This window comes from Heptranchias perlo, chromosome 2 (assembly GCF_035084215.1).
Source record: "Heptranchias perlo isolate sHepPer1 chromosome 2, sHepPer1.hap1, whole genome shotgun sequence".
Lineage (NCBI taxonomy): Eukaryota > Metazoa > Chordata > Chondrichthyes > Hexanchiformes > Hexanchidae > Heptranchias > Heptranchias perlo.
The window spans coordinates 42,608,513-42,633,100 of NC_090326.1; the positions used below are offsets into that span (position 1 = coordinate 42,608,513).

At 43.4% G+C, this 24,588-nt stretch overlaps 1 long non-coding RNA gene across 1 annotated transcript in view; it reads left to right on the plus strand.

Annotated features, from left to right (window-relative positions):
* The first annotated feature begins 494 nt into the window (after nucleotides 1–494).
* Nucleotides 495–24,588, plus strand: part of LOC137333461 (uncharacterized) — a 29,601-nt gene continuing 5,507 nt past the window's right edge. The window contains exon 1 of the long non-coding RNA XR_010965896.1: nucleotides 495–583. This is a non-coding gene — a long non-coding RNA (uncharacterized lncRNA). The remainder of the gene's footprint in view (nucleotides 584–24,588) is intronic.

Here is a 24,588-nt window from a genome sequence, read left to right on the forward strand (position 1 = left end):
AACTGAGGCCCTGTATGCCTGTTCAAGTGGATGCAATAGGTCCCATGGCACTATTCAAAGAAGAACAGGGGAGTTCTTCCAGTGTCCTGGCCAACATTCATCCCTCAACCAACACCACTAAGAATAAATTATCTGGTCTTTATAACATTTCTGTTTGTAGGATCTTGCTGTGTGCAGATTGGGCTGCTGTGTTTGCCTATATTACAAAAATAAGTACACTTGAAAAGTACTTAATTGACTGTGAAGTGCTTTGGGACACCCTGAGGACATAAAAGGTGCCACTTAATTGCAATTCTTTTCCTTTTCTTAGTACTGACCCAAAATGATGAGCATTGTATGCAGTTTGAATCCACGATATCCGTACCAATCCCCAAGTTGCTGGCCAATAAAGACTGGAACAGAAGAGCTGACAGGTCCTTCTGGAATAAAGGAGAAAATGATTTGACCTGGAGTGGCAGCAGAAGGAGTCGCTCAATTTGGTATCTACATGGAACAAAAGGCATCCAGCTCTGTTACCAGATCTGAGGGGAAGGTAGACAGGCCTGTTATCTCCTCTCAGCTTTCACCGTCCTGATCTAGCAAGGTATTTAAAGTTTTTTTTTGTAGTCATCCTATGCCAACTCTCTCTCTCTCTCTCTATATATATATATATATATATATATATATATATGTGTATATATATATATATGTATATATATATAAAAATACCAAAAATATAATAAAGAATAGTCAGCACAGATTTCAAAAGGGATGGTCGTGCTTGACCAACTTTATTGAATTCTTTGAAGAAGTAACAGAAAAGGTAGACAAGGGTAATGTAGTAGGTGTAATATATTTGGATTTTCAAAAGGCCTTTGATAAGGCACCGCATAGTAGATTCTTAATAAGGTCAGAGCATGTGGAGTCAGGGGACAGGTAGCAGAATGGACCGCAAGCTGGCTACGAAACAGAAAACAGAGAGTAGGGGTTAAAGGTAGTTACTCAGACTGGCAAAAGGTAGGAAGTCGTGTTCCACAAGGATCGGTGCTGGGACACTGTTCACCATTTACATAAACGATTTGGACTCTGGAATCGGAAGTACAGTTTCAAAATTTGAGGACGACACCAAATTTGGGGGTATAGTTAATACTGAGGAGGACTGCGACAAAATATAGGAAGACATTAATAAACTTGCAGAAAGGCATGTAATTGGCAAATGAATTTCAATATAGTTAAATGTGAGGTATTACATTTTGGTAGGAAGAATAAAGGGGCCACATACTGCTTGGATAATATGAGTCTAAATGGGGTTGAGGAACAGAGAGATCTGGGGGTACTGATACACAAATCACTAAAAGTAGCGACACAGGTTAATAATGCCATAAAAAAAGCAAACCAAGCACTGGGGTTCGTTTCTAGAGGGATAGAATTGAAAAACAGAGAAGTTATGTTAAACTTGTTTAGAACCTTGGTTAGGCCACACTTGGAGTACTGTGAACAGTTCTGGTCTCCATATTATAAAAAGGACATAGAGGCATTGGAGAAGGTGCAAAAAAAAAATTACAAGCATGATACAAGAATTGAGAGGTTCTACCTATCAGGAAAGATCGAGCAGGCTGGGACTCTTTTCTCTGGAAAAGAGAAGGCTGAGGGGAGACCTGATAGAGGTCTTTAAGATTATGAAAGGGTTTGATTAGGGTATATGTAGAGAAGATGTTTCCACTTGCAGGGGAGACCAGAACTAGGGGCCATAAATATAAGATAGTCACTAATAAATCTAATAGGGAATTCAGGAGAAACCTCTTTACCCATTTAGGACTGAAATGAGGAGGAATTTCTTCACTCAGAGGGTCATGAATATTTGGAATTCTCTACCCCAGAGTGCTGTGGATGCTGAATCGTTGAGTACATTCAAGGCTGAGATCGATAGATTTTTGGACTCTAGGGGAATCAAGGGATATGGGGATATGGCGGGAAAGTGGAGTTGGGGTTGAAGATCAGCCATGATCTGATTGAATGGCGGATCAGGCTCGAGGGGCCTGCTCCTTTTCTTATGTTCTTATGTTCTTATGTACCCAGAGAGAGGTAAGAATGTGGAACTCAATACCACAAGGAGTAGTTGAGGCGGCTAGCATATGTGCATTTAAGGGGAAGCTGGATAATTACATGAGGAAGAAAGGAATAGAAGGATATGATGATAGGGTTAGATAAAGTAGGGAAGGAGGAGGCTTGTGTGGAGCATAAACACCGGTATGTACCTGTTGGGCCAAATGGCCTGTTTCTGTGCTGTACATTCGATGTAATTCTATCTATTCAGAGAGACTGTTTTCTTTAGTTAGGCTAATTTTGAAATCTGAAAGTTTAAGTGAAGCCAAAATAGTAGTCTTATTTGCATCTTGCCTGTCTGTGGAATCAGAAGGGTTCAGCAGAGTTAAAAATCATTGAACTAGTTGCCTGAATTCTAACTCAAAGAAATGGATTATTGAAAAGTCACTGCATCCCTCAAAGGAGGAGAACTGTTGTCGTTGTGGTAAAACTACATCTGATAAACGAAAGCTCGATATTAAATCAGCTCCAGCATGCTGAAGGAAAGGACCTGTTAAAAGGATTGTGAATTTACACGTCATAAAAAAACCACACAGAAAAGGACAGATCACCACAGCAACTTGACCATAGCAACAAGAACTCGACGGCAGGACAGCTGGAGATGTTTGAACACCTGCCTAGTTAACTTGATTACATCCTGGACACGGAGAGAAAACAAGTGAAGTCTCAATCAGTCGCTGATTATATTTGGAGGAACCTGTTGTTGACAAGCTACCACCCAGAGGGGTAGTTCAAAGTCAAAGTAGTTCTAGTGTTGGATAGAGTATAAATCAGGAAATTAGAGGAACATGTAACAAGGGTAATGCAATAATTGTGGGGAACTATAATCTTCATATGGACTGGGCAAACCAAATTGGCAAAAGTAGTTTGGAGGATGAGTTCATGGAATGCATTCAAGACCGTTTCCTAGAACAATATATCGAGGAACCAACTATGGAACAGACTATTTTAGATCTAGTATTGTGTAATGAGACAGCATTAATTATTAACCTTATAGTTAAGGATCCTCTGGGAAGGAGTGATCATAATATGATAGAATTTCATGTTGAGTTTGAGAGTGATGTAGTTAATTCCGAAACTTGGGTCATAAATTTAAACAAAGCCAATTATGTAGGTATGAGCGGCAAGTTGGCTAAGGTAGATTGGGAAATTAGATTAAAAGATACGATGGTAGATAAGCAATGGTGAACATTTAAAGAAATAATTCATAATTCTCAACAAATATATATTCCCTTGAGGAATAGAAACTCTATGGGAACAATGAACCAACCGTAGCTAACTAGAGAAGTTAAGGTTAATATTGATTGAAAGAAGAGGCTTACAATGTCGCCAAGAAGAGTAGTAAGCCTGAGGATTGGGATGGTTTTAGAAATCAGCAAAGGATGACCAAGAAATTGATAAAGAGGGAGAAAATTGAATATGAGAGTAAACTAGCAAGAAAAATAAAAACAGATTGTAAGAGCTTCTACAAGTATGTAAAAAGGAAGAGATTAGCTAAAATGAAAGTGGCTCCCTTAGAGGCAGACAGGAAGAATTATAATGGGGAATAAGGAAATGGCAGAGATGTTAAACAAATATTTTGTATCTGTCTTCACAGTAGAAGAAACAAAAAGCATACCAGAAATAATAGGGATCCAAAGGTCTAATGAGAGGAACTTAAAGCAATTAAGATTAGTAAAGAAAAAGTACTTGAGAAATTAATGGGACTAAAAGCCGACAAATACCCTGGAGCTGATGGCCTACACCCTAGGGTTTTAAAAGAGGCGGCTGCAGACATAGTGGATGAATTGGTTTTGACCATCCAAAATTCCCTAGATTCTAGAATGGTCCCCATGGATTGGAAGGTAGCAAATGTAACCGTGCTATTCAAGAAAGGAGGGAGAGAGAAAAGAGGGAACTATAGGCCAGTTATCCTGACATGAGTAGTAGGGAAAATGTTAGAATCTATTATTAAGGATGGAATAACAGGGCACTTAGAAAATCATAACATGATTAGGCAGAGTCAACACGGTTCTATGAAAGGGAAATTGTGTTTGACAAACCTATTAGAGTCTTTTGAGCATGTAACTAGCAGGGTAAATAAGGGAGAAACAGTGGATGTAATATATTTGGATTTTCAAAAGGCATTCGATAAGGTGCCACAATAAAAGGTTGTTACACAAGATAGGGGCTTATGGGGTTGGGGTAACATATTAGCATGGATAGAGGATTGGTTAATGGACTGAAAATAGAGAGTAGGAATAAATGGATCATTTTCGGGTTGGCAGGTTGTAACTAGTGGGGTGCCACAAGGATCAGTGCTTGGGCCTCAACGATTTATAATATATATCAATGAGGTTAGATGAGGGGACCGAATGTAATGTATCCAAGTTTGCTGACGATACAAAGCTAGGTGGGAAAGTAAGCTGTGAGGAGGACGCAAAGAGCCTGCAAGGGGATATACGCAGGTTAAGTGAGTGGACGAGAAGGTGGCAGATGGAGTATAATGTGGGGAAATGTGAAATTATCCACTTTGATATAAAGAATAGAAAAGCAGAATATTTTTTAAAAGGTGAGAGACTAGGAAATGTTGGTAATCAGAGGGATTTGGGTGTCCTTGTACATGAACCAAGAAGTTAACATGCAGGTACAGCAAGCAATTAGGAAGGCAAATGCCATGTTAACCTTTATTGCAAGGGGGTTGGAGTATAAGAGTAAGGAGGTCTTGCTGCAATTATATAGGGCTCTGGTGAGACCACACCTGGAGTACTGTGTACAGTTTGGTCCCCTTATCTAAGGAAGGATATACTTTCCTTAGAGGGGGTGCAACAAAGGTTCATTAGATTGATTCCTGGGATGAGAGGGTTGTCCTATTTGGAGAAATTGAGTAGAATGGGCCTATACTCTCTGGAGTTTAGAAGAATGAGAGGTGATCTTATTGAAATGTATAAACTTCTAAGAGGGCTTGATAGGGTAAATGCTGAGAGGTTGTTTCCCCATGGCTGGAGAGTCTAGAACTAGGGGGCACAGTCTCCAGGAAAGGCGTCGGCCATTTAGGACCAAGATGATATCTTCACTCAGAGGGTTGTGAATCTTTGGAATTCTATACCCCAGAGGGCTGTGAATGCTCAGTCGTTGAGTATATACAAGACTGAGATTGATGGATATTTGGACACTATGGGGATCAAGGGATATGGGGATAGGGCGGGAAAGTGGAGTTGAGGTCGAAGATCAGCCATGATCTTATTGAATGGCAGAGCAGGCTTGAGGGGCCATACGGCCTACTCCTGCTTCTGTTTCTTAAAGTTAAAGACTTTTAAAGCTAAGCAGAAGTTAGAGTTAGAGAGAAACACAGCTCCACCGCGACTGCTCCAACCTCACTTTTTGCCTCCTTGCGGCACCACCTCTCTTGGAATCTTCATGACTGCTCGCTACCTCACAGCTTCATGCCTTGACGCAGGCTTACAGATTGCATGTGAAGCAGGTGGCCTAGCTACAAGAGATAGCCATGCTACACTACAACGGTGCCCATCAAAATACTTGGAGAGTGGCCGTGAATATGGGTAAGACAGTTTATGTGGAGTGAGAGGTTTAGGGAGGATAGGAGGACAGTGAAATCAGAGGAGAGAGGGCAAGGTGAGCTGAGATGGAGATTGAAGTCACCGAGAAGGAGTCGCTCAGTGCCGAGGCTGAGGGAGGGAAGGAAGGAAGATAGCTTGGACAGATGGTGGAGATGAGGATTTTAGAGGAGTGGCGTGAGGGGTGGACCAAGGTGAGGTGCTGGAGGATTGGGGGAGAGAGCAAGCAGTGATATGGTAATAAGGACTGCAGTGGCTTGGGCGGGGCAGGTGGGGGAAAGTTTAGTCAATTATGGAGGCTTCAGTAGGGGGCAAGGTGTCACCACGCTTGTGCCGAGTTTCAATCAAAGCCAGGATATCAATGCAATTGTCCACAATAAGGACATACTGGAGGGAAATGTGTCGAGGAACAATGATGGTTGATCCACTGGCTGACTCCAAGGGGCAATGGTGGGTGGGGTGAATGGGAGAGGAAGCTGGGTTGTGCAGATTAGCCCCCAGCAGGTGCACTGAATGGGAAGGTCAGCAAGGGAGGAGGATGGGGCTGTGGCGATTGCTGTTTACGAGGAGGCAGTGTTAGTTGCCTCAATGCGCCCTTTGGTGAACGCCAAGAGAGACACAGTGGTAGCCATGGGCTTATCCAAGGGGATTTAAGCCTGGGATGGCAGTAGGAGAGGCAGTGATTGGGAGGCAATTTACCCAGAAGAGGGGAAATGAAAAGTAGCATAACTGGGTGACAGGAAGGGGAAGAAACAAGGAAGAAGGGCCCGAGAAAGACCAAGAGAAAAAAAGGAGATAGTGATAATAGATCTGGGTCCAGAGTGGCAGCCAAAATGCCCATGCAAATGAATGCAGAGGGTATGCAGGTCACATATGCATGGTAGAGATTAGGAGAGGCAAGTCAGGCTTTGTATAATTCCACCTGACTATTAATCATCACATTAGAAACAACATTTCAGCTGGTGGAGATTGTAAATATTATAAATATATTTTCATTTCTTGATTAGTTTGTTTCCAGCCCAACAAGGAAGGACGTACTGCTGGTATATGCTCCTCCTGCACTATGTGGGAAGTCATGGACACTATCAGTGTCCCTGGCGACCATGTGTGCAGGGAGTGTATCCAGCTGCAGCTACTGGCTAACCGCATTTTGGAGCTGGAGCTGCGGGTGGATTCACCATGGAGCATCCGTGATGCTGAGATTATCGTGGATAGCACGTTCAGTGAGGTGGTCACACCGCAGGTAAAGATTACGCAGGCAGAAAGGAAATGGGTGACCGCCAGGCAGAGTAAAAGTACTAGGCAGGTAGAGCAGGAGTCCCCTGGGGCCATCTCCCTCTCAAACAGATATTCTGCTTTGGATATTGTTGGGGGAGATGGGTTATCAGGGGAATGCAGCAAGAGCCAAGACTGTGGCACCACTTGTGACTCAGCTGCACAGGAGGGAAGGAAAAAGAATGGGAGAGCAATAGTGATAGGGGATTCCATCGTAAGGGGAACAGATAGGCGTTTCTGCGGCCGCAGACGTGACTCCAGGATGGTATGTTGCCTCCCTGGTGCTAGGGTCAAGGATGTCACGGAGCGGCTGCAGGACATTCTGAAGGGGGAGGGTGAACAGCCAGAGGTCGTGGTCCATATTGGTACCAACGACAACAGTAAAAAAAGGGATGAGGTCCTGCAAGCAGAATATAGGGAGTTAGGAAATAAATTAAAAAGCAGGACCTCTAAGGTAGTAATCTTAGGATTACTCCCAGTCCCACGTGCTAGCGAGAGCAGAAATAGGAGAAAAGACCAGATGAATGCGTGGCTTGAGAGATGGTATAGGAGGGAGGGGTTTAAATTCCTGAGGCATTGGGACTGATTCTGGGGAAAGGCGGGACCTGTACAAGCTGGACGGGTTGCACCCAAGCAGAACAGGGACCAATATCCTCGTGGGGGCATTTGCTAGTTCTGTTGGGGAGGGTTTAAACTAGTATGGCAGGGGGATGGGAACCAAAGGGCAGGTACAGATAGGTCAAATTCAGACCAGGAAACGGGAAGTAGAAAAGCAGTTAGTGACGTAGTTAGCGACTCAGAAAGGCAAAAGAAGCAAAGGTTAAATAGTGTTCAGCACAGGAATTTGACGGGGTTGAAGGGTATATACTTCAATGCAAGGAGTATTATAAACAAAGCAGATGAGCTAAGGGCACGGATAGACACATGGCAACATGATATCATTGCTATAATGGAAACCTGGCTTAAAGAGGGGGATAATTGGCAGCTCAATATCTCTGGATATAGAGTTTTCAGGCAGGATAGAGTGGGTGATAAAAAAAAGGACGGGGGTAGCATTATTTGTTAAAGAATCAATTACAGTTGTGAGAAGGGATGATCTGCTAAATGGATCATCAATCGAGGCCACATGGGTTGAGCTAAGAAATAAAAAAGGGGCAGTCACCTGACTAGGAGTGTACTATAGACCCCTAAATAGCGAAAGAGAGATAGAAGAACAAATACGTAGGCAAATTTCTGAGTGCAAAAATAAGAGGGCAATAATAGTAGAGGACTTCAACTACCCTAACATCAACTGGGGTTCAAACAGTGTGAGGGGCACAGAGGGCGCAAAATTCTTGATTGGTACCCAGGAGAACTTTTTTAGCCAGTACGTGACAAGACAACAAGAGGGGATGCGATTCTAGATTTAGTCCCGGGAAATGAAGATGAGCAAGTGGGTGAAGTGACAATGGGTGACCATATTGGGGATAGTGACCACAATTCAGTTATTTTTAACATTATTATGGAAATGGACAGAATTAAATCAGGAGTAAACGTTTTAAATTAGGGGAAGGCAAATATTACAGAACTAAGAGGTGTTTTGGCAGAAGTGGACTGGACACAACTACTTGAGGAGAAATCAGTGGCAAGCCAGTGGGAGGCACTAAAAAGTGAAATTCTATGGGTGCAATGCAGACACGTATCCTCAAAGAAAAAGGGTGGCACTGGCAAATTTAGAGCCCACTGGTTGTCTAGAAGTATAAGGGGCAAGATAAAGCAGAAAAAGAAAGCTTATGACTGTCACAGAAAACTAAATACAGCAGAAAGCCTAGAGGAGTATAGAAAGTACAGGGATGAAGTAAAAAAGGAAATAAGGAAAGCAAAGAGAGGGCATGAAAAAATATCAGCTAGCAAGATTAAAGAAAACCCAAAGATGTTTTATCAGTACATTAAGAACAAGAGGATAGCTAAGGAAAAGGGTGGGACCTATCAGGGATGATAAGGGTAACTTGTGTGTAGAAGCAGAGGATGTGGGTAGGGTTTTAAATTAATATTTTGTCTCCATATTCACAAAGGAAAGGGATGATCCGGATGCAGTAGTTAAAGAGGAGAGGTGTGAAATATTGGATAAGGTAAACATAATGAGAGAGGAAGTACTAGAGGGACTGGAATCCTTGAAAGTTGATAAGTCATCAGGGCTGGATGGATTGTTTCCTAGGCTATTGAAGGAAGCCAGGGAGGAAATAACGGATGCTCTGAGGATCATTTTCCAATCCTCACTACATACGGGGGAGGTACCGGAGGACTGGAAGACTGCAAACGTAGTACCATTGATTAAAAAGGGTACGGGGGAAAGGCCGAACAATTATAGGCCGGTCAGTCTTACCTCGGTGGTGGGCAAACTATTAGAATCAATACTGAGAGATAGGATAATCTGTCACTTGGAAAGGCATGGTTTAATCAGGGATCGTCAGCATGGATTTGTTCAGGGAAGGTCATGCCTTACAAATCTGATTGAGTTCGTTGAGGAAGTGACAAGGAGGATTGATGAGGGTAGTGCAGTGGATGTTGTCTACATGGATTTTAGTAAGACATTTGACAAGGTCCCACATGGCAGACTGTTCAGAAAGGTAAAAGCCCATGGGATACTGGGAAATGTGGCGAATTGGATCCAAAATTGGCTCAGTAACAGGAAACAAAGAGTAAAAGTCGATGGATGTCTTTGCGAATGGAAATCCGTTTCCAGTGGTGTGCCACAGGGCTCAGTGTTGGGTCCCTTGCTGTTTGTGGTATATATTAATGATTTGGACTTGAATGTAGGGGGCATGATTGGCAAGTTTGCAGACGACACAAAAATTGGCCTTGTAGTTGATAGTGAAGAGGATAGCTGTAGACTCCAAGAAGATATCAATGGGTTGGTGGAGTGGGCGGAAAAGTGGCAAATGGAGTTCAACCTGGAGAAGTGTGAGGTAATGCACTTAGGGAGGGCAAACAGTAAAAGGGAATCCGCAGCAAACGGGAATATATTGAGAGGGGTAGAGGAAGTGAGAGACCTTGGAGTGCATGTGCACAGGTCCCTGAAGGTGGCAGTACAGGTAGATAAGGTTGTGAAGAAGGTATACGGAATGCTCTCCGTTATTAGCCGAGGTATAGAATACAAAAGCAGGGATGTAATGATGGAACTGTATAAAATGCTGGTAAGGCCACAGCTGGAGTATTGTGCGCAGTTCTGGTCACCACATTACAGGAAGGACGTAATTGCTCTGGAGAGAGTGCAGAGAAGATTTACAAAAATCTTGCCAGGGCCTGAAAATTGCAGCTACGAGGAGAGATTGGATTGGCTGGGTTTGTTTTCCTTGGAGCAGAGGAGGCTGAGGGGAGACTTGATTGAGGTGTACAAAATTTTGAGGGGCCCAGATAGAGTAGACAGGAAGTACCTGTTTCCCCCAGCAGAGAGTTCAAGAACTAGAGGTCATAGATTTAAGCTGATTGGCGGAAAGATAAGAGGGGACATGAAGAAAAACTTTTTTACCCAGAGGGTGGTGGGTGTATGGAATTCGCTGCCCGAATTGGTGGTAGAGGCAGGGACCCTCAACTCTTTTAAAAAGTACCTGGACCTGCACCAAAAGTGCTGTAAGCTGCAGGGCTACGGACTGGGTGCTGGAAGGTGCGATTAGAATGGGCACCTGGTTGTTCTTCGAGCCGGCGCGGACACGATGGGCTGAATGGCCCCCTTCTGTGCTGTATCTTTTCTATGGTTCTATGGGAGTTCCTCAGGGCAGTGTCCTAGGCCCAACCATCCTCAGCTGCTTCATCAATGACCTTCCCTCCATCATAAGGTCAGAAATGGGGATGTTCGCTGATGATTGCACAGTGTTCAGTTCCATTCGCAACCCCTCAGGTAATGAAGCAATCCGTGCCCGCATGCAGCAAGACCTGGACAACATCCAGGCTTGGGCTCATAAGTGGCAAGTAACATTCACGCCAGACAAGCGCCAGGCAATGACCATCTCCAACAAGAGAGAGTCTAACCACCTCCCCTTGACATTCAATGACATTACCATCACCAAATCCCCCAACATCAACATCCTGGGGGTCACCATTGACCAGAAACTTAACTGGACCAGCCACATAAATACTGTGGCTACAAGAGCAGGTCAGAGGCTGGGTATTCTGTGGCGAGTGACTCACCACCTCACTCCCCAAAGCCGTTCTACCATCTACAAGGCACAAGTCAGGAGTGTGATGGAATACTCTCCACTTGCCTGGATGAGTGCAGCTCCGACAACACTCAAGAAGCTCAACACCATCCAGAACAAAGCAGCCGCTTGATTGGCACCCCATTCACCACCCTAAACATTCACTCCCTTCACCACCGGCGCACCGTGGCTGCAGTGTGTACGATTCACAAGATACACTGCAGCAACTCGCCAAGGCTTCTTCGACAGCACCTCCCAAACCCGCGACCTCTACCACCTAGGAGGACAAGGGCAGCAGGCACATGGGAACAACACCACCTGCACGTTCCCCTCCAAGTCACATACCAGCCCAACTTGGAAATATATTGCCGTTCCTTCATTGTCGCTGGGTCAAAATCCTGGAACTCCCTTCCTAACAGCACTGTGGGAGAACCGTCACCACACGGACTGCAGCGGTTCAAGAAGGCAGCTCACCACCACCTTCTCAAGGGCAAATAGGGATGGGCAATAAATGCTGGCCTTGCCAGCGACGCCCACATCCCATGAACGAATAAAAAAAAGATCTGGTTCTGGGGAATGAATTCGGGCAAGTGGACCATGTTTCAGTGGTGGAGCATTTGGGAAACAGTGATCAAAATATCATTAGGTTTAGAATAGTTGTGGAAAAGGACAAGGAACTATCAAACCTGAAAATACTCAACTGGCAGAGGGTTAATTTCAGTGAGTTGAAAGGGATCTGGCCCAGGTGGATTGGATTTAAAGATTGGCAGGTAAAGTAGTAAAAGAGCAATGGAAGGCCTTCAAAGAGGAGATGGTTTGGGTGCAGACTAGTCACATTCCCACAATGGGGAAAGGAAGGGCATCCAAAGCGAGAACTCCCAGGATGACTAAAGATACAGAGATTAAAAGGAGGCTTTTGATAAATGTCAGGTTCATAATACAGTGGAGAACCAAGCTGATCACAAAAAGTACAGAGGAGACCTGAAAAAGGCAATAAGAGGGGCTAAGAGAGTGTATGAGAATAGATTAGCGGGTAACATAAAAGGGAACTCAAAAGTCTTTTATGAACGTATAAACAGTAAAACGGTCGTCAAAGGAAGCGTCGGGCCAACTAGGGACCAAAAGGAGTCTTCTTGTGGAGGCAGAGTGCATGGCTGAGGTGCTAAATGAATACCTTGCATCTGTCTTCAATAAAGAAGAGGATGCTGCCAATGTCACTAAAGAAGGAGGTCGTAGCGACATTGGATAGGATAAGAATAGATAAAGGGGAGGTACGTAAAACGTTGGCAGGGCTCAAAATGGAAAAGTCACCCAGTCCGGATGGGTTGCATCCTCGGCTGCTGAGGGAAGTAAGGGTGGAAATTGCGGAGGCTCTGGCTATAATCAACCAATCCTCCTGAGATATGGGAGCATTGACGGAGGACTGGAGGATTGCAATTGTTATACCCCTGCTCAAAAATGGGGAGAGGGATAAACCCAGCAATTACAGGCCAGTTAGCCTAATGTCAATGGTGGGGAAACTTTTAGAGAAATAATCCGAGACAAAATTGACTGTCTCTCGGAGAAATATGGGTTGATAAATGAAAGCCAGTACCGATTTGTTAAAGGCAAATCATGCTTGACTAGCTTGATTGAGTTCTTTGATGAAGTCATGGAGAGGGTTGATGAAGGTAATACGGTTGATGTTGCATACATGGACTTTCAAAAGGAGTTTGATAAAGCACCACATAATAGTCTTGTTAGCAAAATTAAAGCCCATGGGATTAAAGGAGCAGTGGCAGTGTGGATACAAAATCGGCTGAGAGGCATAAAGCAGAGAGTATTGGTGAACGGTTGTTTTTCAGACTGGAGGGAAGTTTTCAGTGGTGTTCCCCAGGGGTCAGTATTAGGACCATTGCTCTTCTTGATTTAGGATTTAGGTATGTAGGGCATAATTTTAAAGTTTGCAGATGACACGAAACTCAGAAATGTGGTAAACAGTGAGGAGGATGGTAACAGACTTCAGGAGGACATAGACAGACTGATGGAATGGACAGACATGTGGCAGATGAAAATTAACACAGAGAAGTGTGAAGTGATGCATTTTGGTAGCAAGAATGTGGAGAGGCAATATAAACTAAATGGTATAATTTTAAAGGGGGTGCAGGAACAGAGAGACCCGGGGGTGTACATACACAAATCTATGAAGATGGCAGGACAAGTTGAGAAGGCTGTTAAAAAAGTGTACTGTATCCTTGGCTTTATCAACAGAGGCATAGAGTACAAAAGCAAGGAAGTTATGCTAAACCTTTATAAATCACTGGATTATTGTGTAGAAATGCATGAACAGATACTTGACCATGTTAATGTAGAAATGCATGAACAGTTGTATAGTGTTAAGTTTCGACAATTGGCCAGCTGGAGTATTGTGTTCAAATCTGGACACCACATTTTAGGAAGGATGTCAAGGCCTTAGAGTGGGTGCAGAGGAGATTTAAAAAAATTTGTTCATGGGATGTGGGCTTCGCTGGCGAGGCCGGCATTTATTGCCCATCCCTAATTGCACTTGAGAAGGTGGTGGTGAGCCGCCTTCTTGAACCGCTGCAGTCCGTGTGGTGAAGGTTCTCCCACAGTGCTGTTAGGAAGGGAGTTCCAGGATTTTGACCCAGCGACGATGAAGGAACGGCGATATATTTCCAAGTCGGGATGGTGTGTGGCTTGGAGGGGAACGTGCAGGTGGTGTTGTTCCCATGCGCCTGCTGCTCTTGTCCTTCTATGTGGTAGAGATCGCGGGTTTGGGAGGTGCTGTCGAAGAAGCCTTGGCGAGTTGCTGCAGTGCATCCTGTGGATGGTACACACTGCAGTAACTGTGCGCCGGTGGTGAAGGGAGTGAATGTTTAGGGTGGTGGATGGGGTGCCAATCAAGTGGGCTGCTTTGTCCTGGATGGTGTCAAGCTTCTTGAGTGTTGTTGGAGCTGCACTCATCCAAGCAAGTGGAGAGTATTTCATCACACTCCTGACTTGTGCCTTGTAGATGGTGGAAAGGCTTTGAGGAGTCAGGAGGTGAGTCACTCGCCACAGAATACCCAGCCTCTGACCTGCTCTTGTAGCCACAATATTTATATGGCTGGTCCAGTTAAGTTTCTGGTCAATGGTGACCCCCAGGATGTTGATGGTGGGGGATTCGGTGATAGTAATGCCGTTGAATGTCAAGGGGAGGTGGTTAGACTCTCTCTTGTTGGAGATGGTCATTGCCTGACATTTACTAAAGTGGAACCAGGGATGAGGGACTTCAGTTATGTGGAGAAGCTGAGGTTGTTCTCCTGAGAGCAGAGAAGGTTAAGAGGAGATTTAATAAAGGTGTTCAAAATCACGAACAGTTTTGATAGAATAAATAAGGAGAAGCTGTTTCCACTGGCAAGAGAGTCAGTAACCAGAGGACACAGATTTAAGGTAATTGGCAAAATAACCAGAGGCGAGATGAGGAGACATTTTTTTACACAGTGAGTTGTTATGATCTGAAATGCACTGCCTGAAATGGTGGTGGAAGCAGATTCAATAATAACTTTCAAAAAAATTTGACAGGCTATGGGGAAAGAGCAGGGGAGTAGGACTAATTGGATAGCTTTTTCAAATATCCAGCATTGGCACAATGGGCCGAATGGCCTCCTTCTGTGCTGTATCATTCTATGATTCTATGTTATTTTACCGTTCAATTGAAAGAATATAACAAAAGTGGAAAATTAGAATTGCTAATCCATTGGAAACATTCACGAGGTTGAATACATTTTAGGACACAAGTTGTGACAGTAATATTAGTAGGGTAATTTCAGTGTTGCTGTATGAGTCACGGACTCAAGAACTTTCAAATACACAACTTGATCTATCTGATGTGAGATATTAAAAAGAAGAAACCTGAGAATAGGGTAGCAAGAAAGAGTCACAAATGTGGAAGGAAAAGCAAAATAAGTGGTTGAGTAAGATCAATAAAAGGTGCTTTGATAAAATTATTTTTATTATGTGCTAAACTAAACAATAGCTTAAACTGAATTCAAAGGTGAGAAAACCTTTGGTCTTTGTGTACTTCCTGTCTGCACCGCTTGACTTCATGTTGTCACTTTTTTGTGTCAACTTTTTCTATTATAATTTCTGGAGTGAGAGTTATATACAGTGTTTTAAGTGGGTTAGGGTTCGGGTTAGGGTGCGCATAGGGTATGCAGTGTTCTAAATTTTAAAATTCTCATCCATGTTTTCAAATCCCTCCATGGCATCGCCCCTCCCTATCCAGCCCTACAACCCTCCAAGATCTCTGCACTCTTCCAATTCTGGCCTCTTGCGCATCCCCAAGTTTAATCGTTCCACCATTGGCGGCCATGCCTCCAGCTGCCTAGGCCCTAAACTCTGGAATTCCCTCCCTAAACCTCTCCACCTTTCGACCTCTCTCTCCTCCTTTTAGAGGCTCCTTAAAACCTACCTCTTTGACCAAGTTTTTGGTCACCTGTGCTCATTTCTCCTTTTGTAGCTCGGTGTCAAATTTAGTTTGATGGTGCTCCTGTGAAGCACCTTGGGATGTTTTACTACATTAAATATAAATGCTATAGAAATGCAAGTTATTGTTGTTGTGGTGGTGGTGGTGGTGGTGGTAAATAGGTTGGCGTTATGGACACAGAGGTGAGAGCTATATACAATCTTTTGAATGGGCCAGTGCTATATAGTGTTTTAAATGGATCAAAGTTATAAACACTGGGAGTTAGAGCAATATACAGTGTTAGAAATGGGACAGAGCTATAGACATTGAGGGTGAGGAATATGTACAGTGTTATAAGTGGGTCAGAGCTATATACAATGTCCCTTATACTCTGCCATAGGGCAGGTGCTAATGCAAGCCTCACACATGAGATTCTTGACCTGCCTACTGGTGAAGAGTAGATGAGGTGGCTTCCTGTTGCCTTCCTCAAAGTTTTTATCTTCAGCGTACGTTCTCCCACGTCAGCAGCAACCAAGGCTACGGAGCCCCCACCTATCCTATATGATAGTGGGAGGCCGCTCATACCCATCAGATCCCTGCTGGATGCCAATCCAGTGTTCAGAGCCTGTGCTCCGGTCCCCACTTTCTGGGGCTGCCTGCAGTGTGGCCTGAACCCAACCCATCTGAGGTGGGAAACTACCACTGAGCTAGCAATCACTCCATTGTTGAACATAAGAACATAACAACATAAGAAACAGCAGCAGGAGTAGGTCATACAGCCCCTCGAGCCTGCTCCACCATTCAACAAGATCATGGGTGATTTTCAACCTCAACTCCACTTTCCTGCCTGATCCCCATATCCCTTGATTCCCCAAGAGTCCAGAAATCTATCTATCTCAGCCTTGAATATATTCAATGACTCAGCATCCACAGCCCTCTGGGGTAGAGAATTACAAAGATTCACAACCCTCTGAGTGAAGAAATTCCTCCTCACCTCAGTCTTAAATGGTTGACCACTTATCCTGCGACTATGAGCCCTAGTTCTAGACTCTCCAGCCAGGGGAAACAACCTCTCAGCATCTACCCTGTCAAGCCCCCTCAGAATTTTCTATGTTTCAATGAGATCACCTCTCATTCTTAAAACACGAGAGTATAGGCCCATTCTACTCAACCTCTCTTCATAGGACAACCCTCTCATCCAGGAAGGAACCTTTGTTGCACCGCCTCTAAGGCAAGTATATCCTTCCTTAGATAAGGAGATGAAAACTGTACACAGTACTCCAGGTGAGGTCTCAGCAAAACCATGTACATTACAGTAAGATTTCCTTACTCTTGTACTCCAACCCCCTTGCAATAAAGGCCAACATGCCATTTGCTTTCCTAATTGCCTGCTGTACCTGCATGCTAACTTTTTGTGTTTCTTGTACGAGGACTCTGAACACCAACATTTAATAGTTTCTCACCATTTAAAAAATATTTTGTTTTTCTATTCTTCCTACCAAAGTGAATAACCTCACATTTCCTCACATTATACTCCATCTGCCACCTTCTTGCCCACTCACTTAACCTGTCTATACCCTTTGCAGACTCTTTGTGTCCTCCTCACCACTTACTTTCCCACCTAGCTTTGTATCATCAGCAAACTTGGATACATTACACTCGTGAGAGCTATATACACTGCGGGTGGGAGCAATTTCCACTGTGGGTGACAACTTTACACAATGTTATAAATGGCTCAGAGTTATATATATTTTATGGTCAGAACTATATATAATGTTATAGAGCTCAGATCTATACAAAGCATTATAAATGTTGATGGTCAGGGCACCCTGACTTTCTGCCATGGAGGTGCTTATTGAAGAAGTCAAGGCCAGAATGGAGGCTCCTATTTCCCTCAGACAGCAGATGATACCATGACAAGTCAGCATGCATGGAGAGATGTGGCTTAGCAGGTCAGTGCCAGCAGCATCAGCCCCATGACCTGGCTGCAGTGCCGAAATATTTTTAATGACCGTACCAGGACTGCCAAGATAAGACTCCTCTTCGCATCTCTTACTCTGAATACAGCCCTGTAACACCACACTTTTCTCCCAGCACGACCAGTTCCCCCTCTCTACCTGCACAAGCCTCTCCTCCAAATACAGCGGGACATTTGGCTACACTACTTTCTGCTTAAACTCACACACTCAGCACCTGCTGCTGCTCTCAAAACTGGCACAAACAACATTCTGCTTTCATGTTGATTGGACCTGAATTCATTCTCACATTTTTCTAAGTTCTTTGATACTTCGCACTGTATACACTTTCTTTCATCCAACGACTTCACCCTCTTTCCCACACTTGCTGTTCCTTCCTCGCAGCACGCACACTATGCTAAGCTGCCTCACCTACCTTCACAACCCTTCCAGATGGCACACATTAACCCATTCCCACTCTTCTTACAGGACAAGCTTGCAACACAACAGAAGGGAGACTGTAGGAACCAGGGTAGCTGCAGCCACGTTGCAAACTCCCACTCCAATGGAGGACGCCACCATCGCCATCGCCATCATTGGCAAAGGGTAGACGTACAGCATGGGAAGTGGCAAGGCTGGACGTCACCCACAACAGGGTGCTTAGCCATTTTCCCTTTCTTTACTCTTTCCACCTAACACTCTAGCTCACACACGCACACAGCATAGCACCCTGAGGCTGCACTGCAGTGCCACTCATCTGCTACTGTTTACCATTACTTCCTAACCTTTGTCCTTCTTTCCTTTTTCTCGGTCCTCATGCAGGGCGATGACTCAGGCCCTTCAGCCGAGCAGATGGAGAGGGGGATGGGACCATGCTCCCAAAGATGCACCGTCATTTGAACTTACCTTTCCAACTACCAGCATCTAAGTCGGCACTCCGGGTAGACTAGATAGTAAGTTAGAGGGGTCTGCGCAGGGTGATTCATTCAGCACAAGTGAGCAGAAGCAGATGCAAATGGTTTTTACATCCTGGCGTAGGGAAACAAGCTCTGCAGGAAATTCCGGTGAAGTTATTGTCGGCATGTTCGGCACAGAAACTAATGTAAATTTTGGCGAAATTTCTGCGTAAGTGCAATCGAGGAAATTCAGGGTCATTATTTTCAGCTTTCCTCCCTGCTTTTTTCCTCATCTTTCTCTTAGACCATAAGAACTTAAGAGATAGGAGCAGGAGTAAGCCATTTGGCCCCTCGAGCCTGCTCCGCCATTTAATGAGATCATGGCTGATCTGATTTTTACCTCAACTCCACTTTCCTGCCCTTTCCCCATATGCTTTGATTCCCTTGCTGATCAAAAATTTGTCTAACTCAGCCTTGAATGTATTCAATGACTCAGCCTCCACAGCTTTTTGGGGTAAAGAATTCCAAAGATTCACAACCTGCTCGGAGAAGAAATTCCTCCTCATTTCCGTCTTAAACGGGCGACTCCTTATTCTGAGACTATGCCCCCTAGTTTTAGATTCACATGAGGAGTGACATCCTCTCAGCATCTACCCTATCGAGTCCCCTCAGAATCTTGTATGTTTCAATAAGATGTCCTCTCATTCTTCTAAACTCCAATGAGTATAGACCCAACCTGTTCAATCTTTCCTCATAAGACAACCCTTCCATACCCAGAATCAACCTAGTGAACCTTCTCTGAACTGCCTCCAATGCAAGTATGTCCTTCCTTAAATAAGGGCACCAGAACTGTACGCAGTACTCCAGGTGTGGTCTCACCAGCACCCTGAACAGTTGTAACATGACTTCCCTGCTTTTATACTCCATCCCCCTAGAAATAAAGGCCAATATTCCGTTTGCCTTCCGGATTACCTGCTGCACCTGTATGTTGACTTTTTGTGTTTCATGTACGAGGACACCAGATCCCTCTGTACCGCAGCATTTTGTAGTATTTCTCCATTCAAATAATATTTTGCTTTTTTATTTTTCCTCCCAAAGTGGATGACGTCACATTTTCCCACATTTTCACCCTAAATTTCTTCTTTCCTGCTCTGACTTTTTCCCATATCCTCTTCTATGCTTTCCACTCATCTCTACCTGATACTCTGGAACCCCCCCTCCCCCACTCCTGTAACCCTGTTTGAGCTGAAAACTATACTTGGTCTTGACGCCCCGTGTGCAATTTCATGAGAGATCGCCTCGTCATATATTAATCTTATGTCTGCGTGCACTCCCTGTCAACGTTTTCCTCTATAAATCCCTATGTCTACCTTTATAATGGAAACTAACTATGTGAGGTTGTTGTGTTGTAATTACACATTCTCGCAAGCAGAGGCACTGCAATGCCACCACTGGGGGGAGGGTGTAATTATAATGTGATAAGTTTACAAAAGTAGTTCCCATTATAAATGTGGACATAGGGATTCATAGAGGAAATATATAAAAATAAGAACAGAATACAAGGCTTCAAAATGGGGACTGAATTATATCTGCGTGCCCAGGTCCAATTATTCCCTGCTGGTGTTGCATAGGGGGAGTCAAAAGAAAGCATAGTCTTGCACTGACACAGGTCAGCAGGCGGGTTCTTCTGCAGTACTAGCATAGGAGTTGGGAGAAACAAGGCTGATGCACTACACTGCCACCACTGGCTGGCGGGGGGTGGGGCTGCGGTGGGGTGGTGGTGGACAGTGACAAGTATACATAAGTCATCTCCATCATAAATGTAGACATAGGAATTTACAAAGATCTGGCTACAAGCTGGGCATGAGTGGGAGCTAAATATTCCAGGTTACACAATCTTTAGGTAGGGCAGGGAAATTGGAAAAGGAGGATATTGATAAAAGACACAATTTCAGCCATATAATGGAAGGATTTCAGTAAGGGTGATCAGGCAGTGGATACACCCTGGGTAGAATTAAGGAACAGCAAAGGATTCAACACTCTGGTAGGAGTGATGAAGTGGGGGAGGGGAAATGTATAAATAAGTTCAGGGGATCATGTAGCAAAAACAATGTGGTTATAATGGGAAATTTTAATTTTCACATAGACTGGGAGAATCAGAACAGCTCAAGTATTAATTTCTAGAATGTATTCGGGACAGTTTTCTAAAGCTATTTGTTTTAGAACTGACAAGGGTAGAGGCCATACTAGATTTAGTGATGAGGAACAAACCAGAAATAGTTGCAAAGGGAACATCTTGCAAATAGTGACCATAATATGATTGAATTTGATATTAACTTTGAGAGGGAGAAGAGAGAGTCACAAAGCAAGGTCTTAAATTTAAGTAAGGCAAATGTTGAAGGGATGAGAACCAAATTGACCACAATAAACTGGGCTGAGCTGTTAACAGGTAAACCTACAGACGAAAAGTGAGAAGTATTCAAAAAATATTTTGTAAAATACAAAACTAATACATGCCCCTAAAAGGCAAAAGCTCCACTTGTGTAGTTAAGCAACCATGGGCAACAAATGAGATAAGAGACAGTATCAAATTAAAAGAAAAGGCTTACACAAATGCAGGAAAAGTAGAAATCCAGCAGACTGAGAGAGCTATAAAAAGCAAGAAAGGGATACAAAGAAAGTAATAAGAGGTGCATAAAGGGAATATTTGAAAACTTGCAAGGGATATTAAAGCTAACAGTTAAAGTTTATATAAACGTATTAAGAGAAGAAGAGTGGTAAAGAGAAATGTGGGCCCATTAAAGACAGATGCAGGTGAGAATATAATGGACAATAAGTAAATGGCAGACTTGTTAAATTAATACTTTACATCCATTTTCACATTGGAGGAAAAGGAAATCTAAAGATAAGTTAAGGGGTGGAACTTATTGAATTTAATATAAGTTTAAAAAAAAGTAATGGAGAAAATAATGGGACTTAAGATAGACAAATCTCCAAGACCTGATGGTTTCCACCTCAGGGTATTAAAAGAAATAGGTGAGGAACTTCATTTTCTAAAGTTCTCTAGATTTGGGAATCGTGCCTTTGGATTGGAAAATTGCCAATGTCACTTCATTATTTAATAAGGGAGGGAGGACTAAACCAAGAAACTACAGACCTGTCAGTTTAACATCAGTTGTGGGGTAGTTACTGGAATCTATCATCAGGTACAGAGTGACTGAGAACTTGGACAAGTATGAGTTCATCAACAAGAGTCAGCATGCATTTGTGAAAGGTAGGACATGTCTGACCAATCTAGTTGAATTTTTTGAAGAGGTCACTAACCAGGTGGATAAGGGAGTGCCTTTGATGTTCCAGATGGTACCGCTTAAGAGATTATTAGCAACAATGAAAGTACACAGAATTGGAGGTAACCTTATGACATGGGTTGGTAATTGGTTGAGAGGCAGGAGACAGAAAGTAGGGATTAAAGTCTGTAGATGCTGGGTCAATTAAAATTTTCAATTTGGAGATTGATAGATTTTTGTTAGGTAATGGTATCAAGGGATATGGAGCAAAAGCGGGTAAATGGAGTTGAGGTACAGATGAGCCATAATCTAGTAGAATGGCGGAACAGACTCAAGGGGGCTGGATGGCCTATTCCTGTTCCAATGATGGGAAAATTGACAGAAAGGGCACAGAATCATCACATCTTTAAATATGTTATTGATATGGAAATAGCTCTATTATTCTTTCTCTCTGTCTGTCTCTCACTCTCTCTCTCCCAATAGGATAATGGAGGGTTATCATTGAGGTAGGAGACACTAATTGAATTGAGGCTTACTGATGATATTACAACCTGAGACTGAAGCCCAAGTGGCTTATAATTTTATCTTGACTCAATTACTGCTTTGCATCGTCTAGCCATTTTATAATGTATCTATTTATATAGTATTTACGTTTACTATTAAATCTGGTTTAAGTTATTTGCTGTGTATATGTGTGTGGATGTTTCTGTGTAAATGTAAATTTGTATAAATGCACAGAGCTCCTTACGGTTGCCGAGTGCTTTTAAATAAATTATTCAAAAATTTGCATGGGAAATTATTTCATAATAATTAGGAATTATTTATTTGGATTAAAATTTCACTTTTGTATTTTATTGAAACAAATAGTGAAGGTTATGGCACTGAAGACTAGTTTTCACTGTCAGATAGCTGGTATTTCATATATACCTTTGCCTGATGAATCATTTTAATGTATAATCGTAATTTGCCAAAATCCGCAATTTAATCTTACTGTAAGAAAATAATTGCCAGAATTGAAGCTGTTGAATTGTATGTGATGTATAAATGTGTTAAAGAGATTTGTATTGTTTTTCACTTTCGAGTAACTGTGTGGCTGTTTTGTCATAGGTTGGAATGTCTTTACAAATCTCACGTTTGGTGGAAAACTGGCAATGGCCAGAACCTCAAAAGATCATGTTGCTCTTTGCAGAGATCTATTTATATAGTGGGAGTGAGCCTTTGGCTTTGTAGTAGCATTCCTGCCTCTGAGTCTGAAAGTAAAGAGTTCGAAGACCCACTCCAGACAGCCCCAGTGAGTGGAGACGAGAATGTAGGGCGCGAAATTGGGCCATGTAGTGCCCGTTGTTTTGGCGGGACACGGCCTCTCTGACATCCAAGATGGTATCTTGGATGCGCACGCACGTTTCCAGCGTGAAGTGCGCCAGATGCCATCTTGGTATAGGAGTTAGCGCAGGTGTAGATAACGCACGCTGGAATCATGTAAAATAGGGAGAAAATGGCTTCAATCAGTGTGCAACGCTGATTTAAAGTGATAGACACCATTTTGGGTCTTAACGCTCAACTCAACGCACAGTCTTAACCCTGACCATCTGAACGTGTCTTAGAGTGCCTGAAGGACCCCCTACTAGTGCTACTCAAAGGGACCATGCAGGATTTACAGGTTAGTGGCTAGATTATTGCTTCTGGCTGCCCAGACATTTGTAACTGCTTTTGGAGGACTCCTAGACTTTGAGTGGCATCCCCACTTCCATGTCCCCTTTCGCCATCATCCCTCTCCTGGGCCAGGCCCACATCACTCCCACCACCCTTCTGGAAAACAGTTTGGAGGATATGTGTGATGCCTTGTAAGAACACTTCTAAAGTTTCTGTCTGCCTGTTTAAGGCGGCAGAATGTTGTTCACCGTGAGTCCGAACGGCCATTGTCCGGGCCTGAAAGGACTCATTTGTGAGCCATGCTTGAAGCTCAATGATGGTTAGCCTTCTCTCCATTGCAGACATTCCCACACTTACCTGCGACACTATAGGAACATAGGAACAGGAGTAGGCCATTCAGCCCCTCGTGCCTGCTCCGCCATTTGATAAGATCATGGCTGATCTGTGATCTAGCTCCATATACCTGCCTTTGGCCCATATCCCTTAATACCTATGGTTGCCAAAAAGCTATCTATCTCACATTTAAATTTAGCAATTGAGCTAGTATCAATTGCCGTTTGCGGAAGAGAGTTCCAAACTTCTACCACCCTTTGTGTGTAGAAACGTTTTCTAATCTCGCTCCTGAAAGGTCTGGCTCTAATTTTTAGACTGTGCCCCCTACTCCTAGAATCCCCAACCAGCGGAAATAGTTTCTCTCTATCCACCCTATCCGTTCCCCTTAATATCTTATAAACTTCGATCAGATCACCCCTTAACCTTCGAAACTCTAGAGAATACAACACCAATTTGTGTAATCTCTCCTCGTAACTTAACCCTTGAAGTCCGGGTATCATTCTAGTAAACCTACACTGCACTTCCTCCAAGGCCAATATGTCCTTCCGAAGGTGCGGTGCCCAGTACTGCTCACAGTACTCCAGGTGCGGTCTAACCAGGGTTTTGTATTGCTGCAGCATAACTTCTGCCCCCTTGTACTCTAGTCCTCTAGATATAAAGGCCAGCATTCCATTAGCCTTCTTGATTATTTTCTGCACCTGTTCATGACACGTCAATGATCTATGTACCTGAACCCCTAAGTCCCTTTGGACATCCACTGTTTTTAACTTTTTACCATTTAGAAAGTACCCTGTTCTATCCTTTTTGATCCAAAGTGGATGACCTCACATTTGTCTACATTGAATGCCATTTGCCACAATTTTGCCCATTCACCTAATCTATCAATATCCCTTTGTAATTTTATGTTTTCATCTACACTTGG